We start from the raw sequence: 8,630 nt of genomic DNA on the forward strand, positions 1-8,630 counted from the left end.
ATTTAAGAAGGGGGAGGGGAGAGGGTGAAACCTGCTATATAACTGCAGCTGAAAGAGAGGAGTGAGAAAATGTGAGAGCAAAAGCTCTTCAGACACTGAGATCAGTGAAGAGGGCAGGAGGTGCTCCAAGTGCAGCCAGTGGTGCAGCTCATGGTGAGGCACCTGTGCCCCTGCAGCTCGTGGCATTCCACGGTGGAGCAGATATCCCCTGCAGCCCTGGGAATACTGTGCAGCAGGGGGACACCCAAAGGAAGCTGTGACCCTGTGGGACGCCCGCACTGGGGCAGGCTCCTGGCAGGACCTGTGGCTCCATGGAGAGAGGAGCCCACACTGGAGCAGGTTTGCTGCAGGACTTGTGGCCCTGTGGGGACCCACACTGGAGCAGTCTGTTCCTGAAGGACTGCACCCATGGAAGGGACACATGCTGGAGCAGTTCATGAAGAACTGTGGTCCATGGAACAGGCACACACTGAAGATGTTGATAGAGGATTGACTTGTGTGTGAGGGACCCCCTGCTTGATAAGGGAGTGTGAGGAGTCCTCCCCTGAGGATGATGGAAGGAGCGGCAGAGACCATGTGTAATGAGCTGACTGCAATCCTCATTCCCCAGTTACCCTGTGCTGCTTGGGGATTTAGGATGTAGAGAATTTGGGAGTGAAGTTGAGATTACGAAGACGTGAGAGGGTGGGGGGTGGAGGGTAGGTGTATAAAGGGTTGGTTTTGTTTCTTGTTAACCTACTCTGATTTGATTTGTAATAAATTAATTTCTTCAAGTCGAGTCTGTTTTGCCATGGTGGTTAACTGGTGAGTGATCTTCCTGTCTTTATCCAGACCCATGAATCTTTCATTGTATTTTTTCTCCCCTGTCCAGCTGAGGATGAGGATTGATAAAGAGGGTTTGGTGAGCACTTCGTGTTTAGTCAAGGTCAACCCATTACAATGGCTCACTATTGTGTACTATTGTACTTCATTCACCATACAGGAAACAGGTAGCAAGCAGGCATTTCAGATGGCAGGCTGGAAATGCATAAAGGGATCACCATTTCCAACAGGAGGCAGTTAGACTGTAGACATTCCTGCCACAGGATATTTAGGTTACTCAAAGCTTATTGATTGGTACTAAAAGCCTTTAGATAAATTCTCAAGTGAAAAAGCCAAAAAGGGCTGTCAAGAGCCATGACAACATTTATCCTTCAAAAATGCATGAATGGTAGTGTTACTGGGGCATTGTCACTATATTTTGCCTTTGCTCTCCCATTTGGGTATTAGCAATGATATTGCCTGGTGTCAGAAACAAAGTACTTTGTTAGGATTGCTGATTCCAATGTCAGCAATTGCAATATGTGACTATAATCAAGGGGATCACTGTTAATCAGGCCCTAGAGTCTTTTCAGACCTTTTTCATTTTAAGAGGGTATTCATTTTTATTTTTGGAAAAACCCAAATTTGAATACATTTGTATTAGAGACCAAAAATATGTCTTTGCTGGTTTTGTTTTGTTTTCTCACTTTAGTCACTTGTGTCTGTCTATACGTAATATATGAGAAAACAGAGCCATCTGGTATGCCTAAGGATTAAAACTGTCCTTGACAAGAGTAGATCTCAGAACCAAATATTTGAGAACTATAGTTTCATTTCTTCCCTAGTGGTTGTATGTTAACAAGTGCGTTATGATCCATTTGGGTAAAGGCTCTTCAAGTAGTTGCCAGTAAAGTCTATGTTTAAACATTGCAAGGATCCTGAGTAGATCAGATTATGACGATGAACTGTCAAAGAAGGAAGTTATCAGGTAAGCACAAATCTTTCAGTGTCTCCACGGTCATGGGGAACAGGCACATCTGCAGGATTTTTGAAGCTGTAGTTTTTCAGTCTAGAGAGAAAGAATACATCATATAAATGATGGACAATTTTTAATGCCAGGTTTCTTAGGACTGAAGGAATTGGTCACTTAGGCAGCATACAGCAATGCTTCAAATAAAATGCTGGTGAAGACTGAAAACTGAAGTTCTGCTGCTTTGGATGATCAGTGATCAATACTGAACATTCTGCTAAGAAGAAGCATAGATTTCAAACTTTGAAAGAGTAAGAATTGAAAGTGTTGAAAGGGTACTTGAATTGCATACATGCATTACACCAACTGGTGCTTATGCTCCTCAGTATTTTGTTACTTCAAACTGTCAGTCTATCTAGCTCTAGAGACACTTTTTGGGTGGATTTATGTTTTAAGTATTTTCCAGGTTTACCCTCTCACATTATTTCGTGTCACAAGTGAAGCACTCAGTCTTAACTGAATGTCTGTAGTCTGAATTGGATCCCATCTTGTATCTCTCAGCTCTGACAAACTGACTCTGAGCCAATGCTCTGTGGGCAAGTGCCAACTTTTATCTTATTACCCTTTTAAATACTGGGTGATTTGCATGGCTACTGGGATTCTGAAATAATCTCAGAGGATGCAGAGCTGGCAATGTAAGGTATTTCTAGATGGGTGTGATGATAGTTTTTAATAGGCTATACATATCTGAAGATAGGCTGAGAAAGTTGGGGCTGTTCAGCCTGGAGAAGAGAAGGCTGCATGGAGACCTTACAGCAGCCTTCCAGTATCTGAAGGGTCTATAGGGATCCTGGGGATGGACTATTCATTAGGGACTGTAGTGACAGGATAAGGAGTAATGGGTTAAAATTTAAACAGGTGAAGTTTAGGTTGGATCTAAGCAGGAAGTTCTTTACTGTAAGGGTGGTGAGGCACTGGAATGGGCTGCCCAGGGAAGCTGTGAATGCTCCATTCCTGGCGGTGTTCAAGGCCAGGTTGGACAGAGCCTTGAGTGGCATGGTTTAGTGGGAGGTGTCCCTGCCCATGGCAGGGGGTTGGATCTTGATGTTCTCAAGGTCCTTTCCAACCCTAACTATTCTATGAGTCTATAATCTGTCCCCAGAAAAGCCTACCCAAAAGCCCTGCTCAGACAAGCAAGACTTTGGTGACATCTGCCCAGCTCTAACGTATGCTTTTCATATATGCACAGCGAAAACAAGGGAAAGTAGATAGTTGCCATGGGGAATGGTCACCTAAGAGCTCTGGACTGCATTTGCCCTTTTTGTAATGATTAAGTATGACATGGGAAGAGACAAAGAAGTACAGCTTTGAATTCTAGCAAGAACTGACAGCCTTTGAACTAATGATGAAGGTAACAACCACTAATTGACTTTAATAATGCAGAAAGTCAAACAGAATGGCTGGGGATGATGTGACCAGTGAGGCTTTTTGTGGCTGATGAAGACCAGCTAAGTTAAAAAAAAACCCCAGTGAAGACAATGGTGCCTCAGGGTAACAAACCCATGGTTGCTCAGCACCACACAGAAGGCTGACCACAGGGAAGAAGCAGTGCATGAGAAAGCTGGTGTGCCAGCCTTGTCTTGGGAGTACTGGGTGATTTGAGCTAGGTCTTGACTTCCCTATAAATCCCTGGTGCTGGTTGTGGCTGATCTTAGAATATCAGTAATTGTGAATGTGTGTGCCTTTGAGTGAGAAAATAGGAATCACATCTGGCTTGCTAATCTGAACCCACTTAGAGAAGAATTTTCAGATTTTTATGGCACTGACATCTCTTCTTGCAGATTCTCCAGCTCAAATTCCTCTGTGACAATAACTGTGACAGTACCTGTGACATCTGTATCTATAAAAGCCTTTTAAAAATTGCTCCATTTTAGACAGCAGAAGGCCATTATAAAGATGAAAAATCAAGGGCTACTCTCTTCACTTTTTATTTCCACGATTTTTAAAATGTATCCATTCTTTCTGCCTAACCAGTTGAATTACTCCTTTTTTCCCAAAGTAAATACATGAAGTGTTGTTTTCCCTCTCAAATAAAAGCCTATGTTTTTTTTCTCTGATTTCCTTCCTCCCTCTTTCTACCCCTCACTTTACATTTGCATATTCTCCTGAGTGGAAAACAGCCCTTTCACTCTAAGAGAACTGTGACAGTGATACTAGCAACTTACCTGGGGTTAGGGAATCTGAAAGACCTGCTGTGACAACAGAGAAATCTGCCAAGTGGAGTTTACAGGATGAATCTCCTGTTTGACTTTGCCCTTGGTGTCCTGAAGGTGAAAAGCTCTTAGTTTGCATGCTTTGGTGTCTGCCTCCTTGTGATCTCACCAGATGAAATATCAAAGTGGGCTGAAGGGAGTACAGCAGTTGGGCTGGGATGTCAAAGAATCCTCTGGGACTGTGCAGCAAATGCGACTATTAGATACACTCAAAGAATTGAAGCATTTGCACTCAAAGTGTTCAGTCTGCTTTTTCTCCCAGGCACATTTGAGCACTTTCTGCTATGCTTGAACTAGTCTTCTGCCACTAAAACTTCTGTAAACCACATTTGGCTGCTCATCTTGACATGTGCAGAAGGGGTAGTACTAATCAAAATTAAATGTGACTGATAAGCAGCATCTGCTTGCCTTTTTAAAGAGGCTAAAATAATATACCTCAGAGGAGTGAACTGTTTCTTTGGTGATTAAAACCCAGAAGAAAGAAAAACGTGAATCTGATACATCTGTGCTCATTCAAATATTAGCAGAGCTGGCAAGGTCTCAACCAAGACAAGACTTACCACATTTTTCCCTATCAAGTAATCGTTATCCCATAGCAACAAGCCAAGCATAAAAGTCTCCATGTGATCGGCCCATTTAGCATGTGGGATTTTTTTCAAATCTCACAGATGAAATGCCAGGCTGAAAACATAACCCCCACAATATGTGTACCCTTTGCTTTTAATCTGTATCCAAGGCACAGCCCCAATTCAAATAGTGAGCAAGATGCACAGAGATGGAGTCCTGTTCCAAATCTAAACCAGGAAGAACAACTGTGTCAGAAACACTAAGTGCCTTTAACGTGCCATTTTTCCTTTTGACTTGTCTTTAGTGTGTGTTGTGGTTAATTTTGTCACTGCCCATCAAGGGAGTTTATTCTGTTGGAAATGTGTGGTTTGTAGAGCAAACTGTGGAAAGTAAGATTTTGGTTGTGTCTGTTTCAGTATGACTGTCCCTTTTTTTCCCAGAACCCTAGGTGTAACTTCCAGTTCTTTAATTTCATTATACTGCTTATCGGTATCCAATGTGTGTGCATGCTGTCCATGAAAGCAGTTATTACCCCTGGTCCATTCCTACTACTAGTCACTACAAGTCTTCCTGAGAGCTTTTTAGGAACATGTTGGATATATTTTTGGTCTCCCTCTCACAAAAATGATTTTCTTACTGACTCTGCCCTTTGACCATCCACTACCTAGTTTCAGCCTGAGAATACACTAGTGTTTTGTAAACACAGGGGATGAACAAAATCAGTTGGAAAGCCCAAAATGGCAAACTATTTGTACAGAGCTGCAGGGTAGAGATTATGTATTCTGATGCAATGAGAACAGCAAAATACTGTGGTATTTACATTTAATCTTATTGAAACATGAAACAAAATATAAATTTTAGAGATGCAAAAAAATCTAGAGCTATAGAGATTGAGCAGCAGCACATGGAAGTATTTACAAAATATTAGGGAACATATCAGTGGATAAAAACCATTACATAACAAGGAAGAAAGTGGAAAACAGTACACAAAATGTAATTGAATCCCATCCTGGTTAAAGATGTCATCACCAGTTCTTCTGAACCTTCAATTTTATTTTCCTAGGAAATAGGCAGGAGTTACAACTTTTTTTAGGCAGACACACTGAACCCATTCTCTATCACATAAAACAGCAATTCGTTTGTGCTACTGCTGTCATTGTGTTGCACTTTTTTCTTTCTTATCAACTTAAACTTGAAGAAAGCAGAAAGTTCACTTGTGTTTTTTGCTGCAGCTGAAATTCTTTCTTACTTTCTTAATAGAGGCAAGAATATCTCCCAAGATTGAGCACTAGGTGTCCTGAGGCTTTCTTGGTTAGCAAAAGGAGATGACAAGACTGGAATGTATTAAATCCACTTCTATCTCCTGGGCATCATTTAGAGATTCTCTGTCAACCCATAAGATTCTCTATTACTATGAACAATGCAATTAGTTTGTAATTAGAAGTCAATCACAGTTCCATAAAAGAAGCTTCCAAATATTGGTTAAGAAAGTGAAATTACCATATATAGCTAATTAATTGCTGGTTTGAAATTTGTGAAAGGAAATGAATTTTTAAAGCACTTTATAATCCCAGTAGCAGGAATTATTCTTCTCTACTTCCAGCTTGAGCAATTATTTGTATCTATCTGATGTCCTGAAGGAGATGATTAGGACAAAATATAAAAGTAGTGTTTTCAGTCTAGTTCAATTCTGTTCTGAAAAGTGTGTTAAAACACACTAGCCCTTTCCTATGCAAAAGATCAGTTCCTTCTGCGTATTCCAAGTCTTATTTCTACACTACCTTCAATCCCCACGGGCTGCTGGGAATGCATCAGGAAGGAAGAGTAGCCAAACATACAGTATTCAGCATAAAAAAAAATCTCATGTTTTATAGAAAGGAAGAATATTTGGATGAATTTTTCCTTTTTTTTTTTGATACTCATGACTCATGTCTTACCCATAGCAAAGACATGCCAACTTGAGGAAGGAATTTTCATGTCTTTTAAATTGTCGTTATTTTATTTGTTTCTTTATATTACCCTACAGAGTGAAACCTCATGTTTCAGACATGGTACAAATAAAAAGAAAAATGCTTATTCTTGACTCAAAGGACTTATAACACTCTGAACAGATACAGGCAGACAAGCGAATACACTGAAACAATGACACAATCAGGATGAGTGGCAATGGTTGCAGGACATCTGCAGCGCAAAGTATTTTGTGGTGGTGTTTTTTTTCTGATGAGCAAGAAAAGATAAGCAAATGTCAAGTACATGTTGCAGAGTATAGTTGAAATTTGAAAAGGAAGCAGCATTGTGGATGTTTATGGGAAAGCTCTGGCCCCATTTGATGTGCTGCATGGGGAAAAATTATCAAAATACAACAATTGTGAGGTAAGGATATGGCATGGACCAGCCTGAATGAGACATGATTTACTGAACTGCATATCTCATATTAATAAGATGGTATAAGACTGTGAGAAACAGTGAGAGTGGAGACAGACCACTCATGCTTGGTGCTATAAATAGAAGAGAGCTTGTGGAGATGTTCAAAGAGAGAAGAAACATCAGTACGCTCCTGGGCAAGTTGTTTCTCTGAAGAAAGGCTGCTAAGAAGCAAAAACTGCCAAGAGACCATGGAGTTTTTGTACTACTTCCTTCTGTTGATTCATGAACAGATTATGGAGAAGTGGGCAGCAGCTTAGATTCCCTTATAGGATCTGACATCACAAAGAATGATTTATATAAATGCAAAATAAACAATGCAGTGCCTCTTCTTTTTTTTTTTTTTTCCTTCCTTCTGTGTGTGTGTACACATGTTCATGTTTTTTGTGTTTGGGGGCAGGAGGGAGGCGCTGGGAGGGGTTTAACAGAGAAATCTAATTATATTATGAACCATCACAAACATGGGAAATGCATGGTACAGATAATTTCAAAGGTGTCAGTCAGGAAAACAAATGAGTAACTTCTGTGTAATTGAATGTAAAGTTATAGTCACTAATACCAAGTGACTTTTTCATAGTTAGTGTTATTACAGTGACTGACCACTTGTACAGAAGTGCTAAGCAGTTGTATAGCTTGCCATACAACTATTGAAACGGGTTTTTAGAAAGCTGGTCAAAATTAGGAAATGAAAGATATTCCTTACATTCCAGTGAGCAGTGTAATAAAGAACTGCTGAAGCTGTTAAAAACATGAAAGAAATAGCTCTGCACATTGACAATTGCATTGCAATTCCAGATGTTGTAAAAAGTCATAACATTTGGCATACCTGCCTAAAAAATTGTTGAAGAACTAGGCAGAGGATAATCTCCTAAATGAGGGTTCCCACATTCTCTGTGGAGATATACCTACACCAGCTGGCATCAAATCTGCTCTCTGTCCATCACAGAAAGTCCTGCTGAAATCCTGATCAGACATGCTCTACTATGGTGGCTCTGTCTACTGCAGCATAGGAGGCAGAAACAAACCCTCAGTCCACTGCAGCCCCATAGGGCCTGCCTGAACATGAGAACAACCCCTTTCGTAAACACCCCAGGGCCCAGCCTAGGACGGCAACCCTTTATCCATCTTCCTGGGCTTCCTAAAAGCAGACTGGTATTTTCCTTGACTGAAACCGAGTTTGTTCACCTAAATTTAGATAAGACAGAAATCTTCATGTTTCTGTCTTCACTGATTGATGTGACCTCCAAAAAGATGTTGGTATCAACAGAAAATATGAAAATTTTCAGTACCACTATTTGGAGCTCATAAATCACTTGCCCAAAGTTAATTCTAGGACTGCTAGTTCTGTCATAAGTAGTTTAGATGGTTTATTTTTAATGTTGAAATAGTCATAGTCACCAGGACACTCTCCATTATATTTGACAAATTATGGCAGTCAAATGAAGACTGTACGGACAGGACAAAAGGGAAATACATCACCATTTTTTAACAAATTTACAAGGAGGCCCTTGGGAATTAACAGCCAGTCAGCCTCATCTCAGTACCTGGTAACATCATGGAACAAATCCTCCTGGAAGCTATGTTGAAGTATATGT

This window comes from Neopsephotus bourkii, unplaced genomic scaffold, assembly GCF_033783945.1.
Source record: "Neopsephotus bourkii isolate Nb327-2 ecotype Australia unplaced genomic scaffold, CSIRO-AGI_Nbou_v1 NB_265, whole genome shotgun sequence".
NCBI lineage: Eukaryota > Metazoa > Chordata > Aves > Psittaciformes > Psittacidae > Neopsephotus > Neopsephotus bourkii.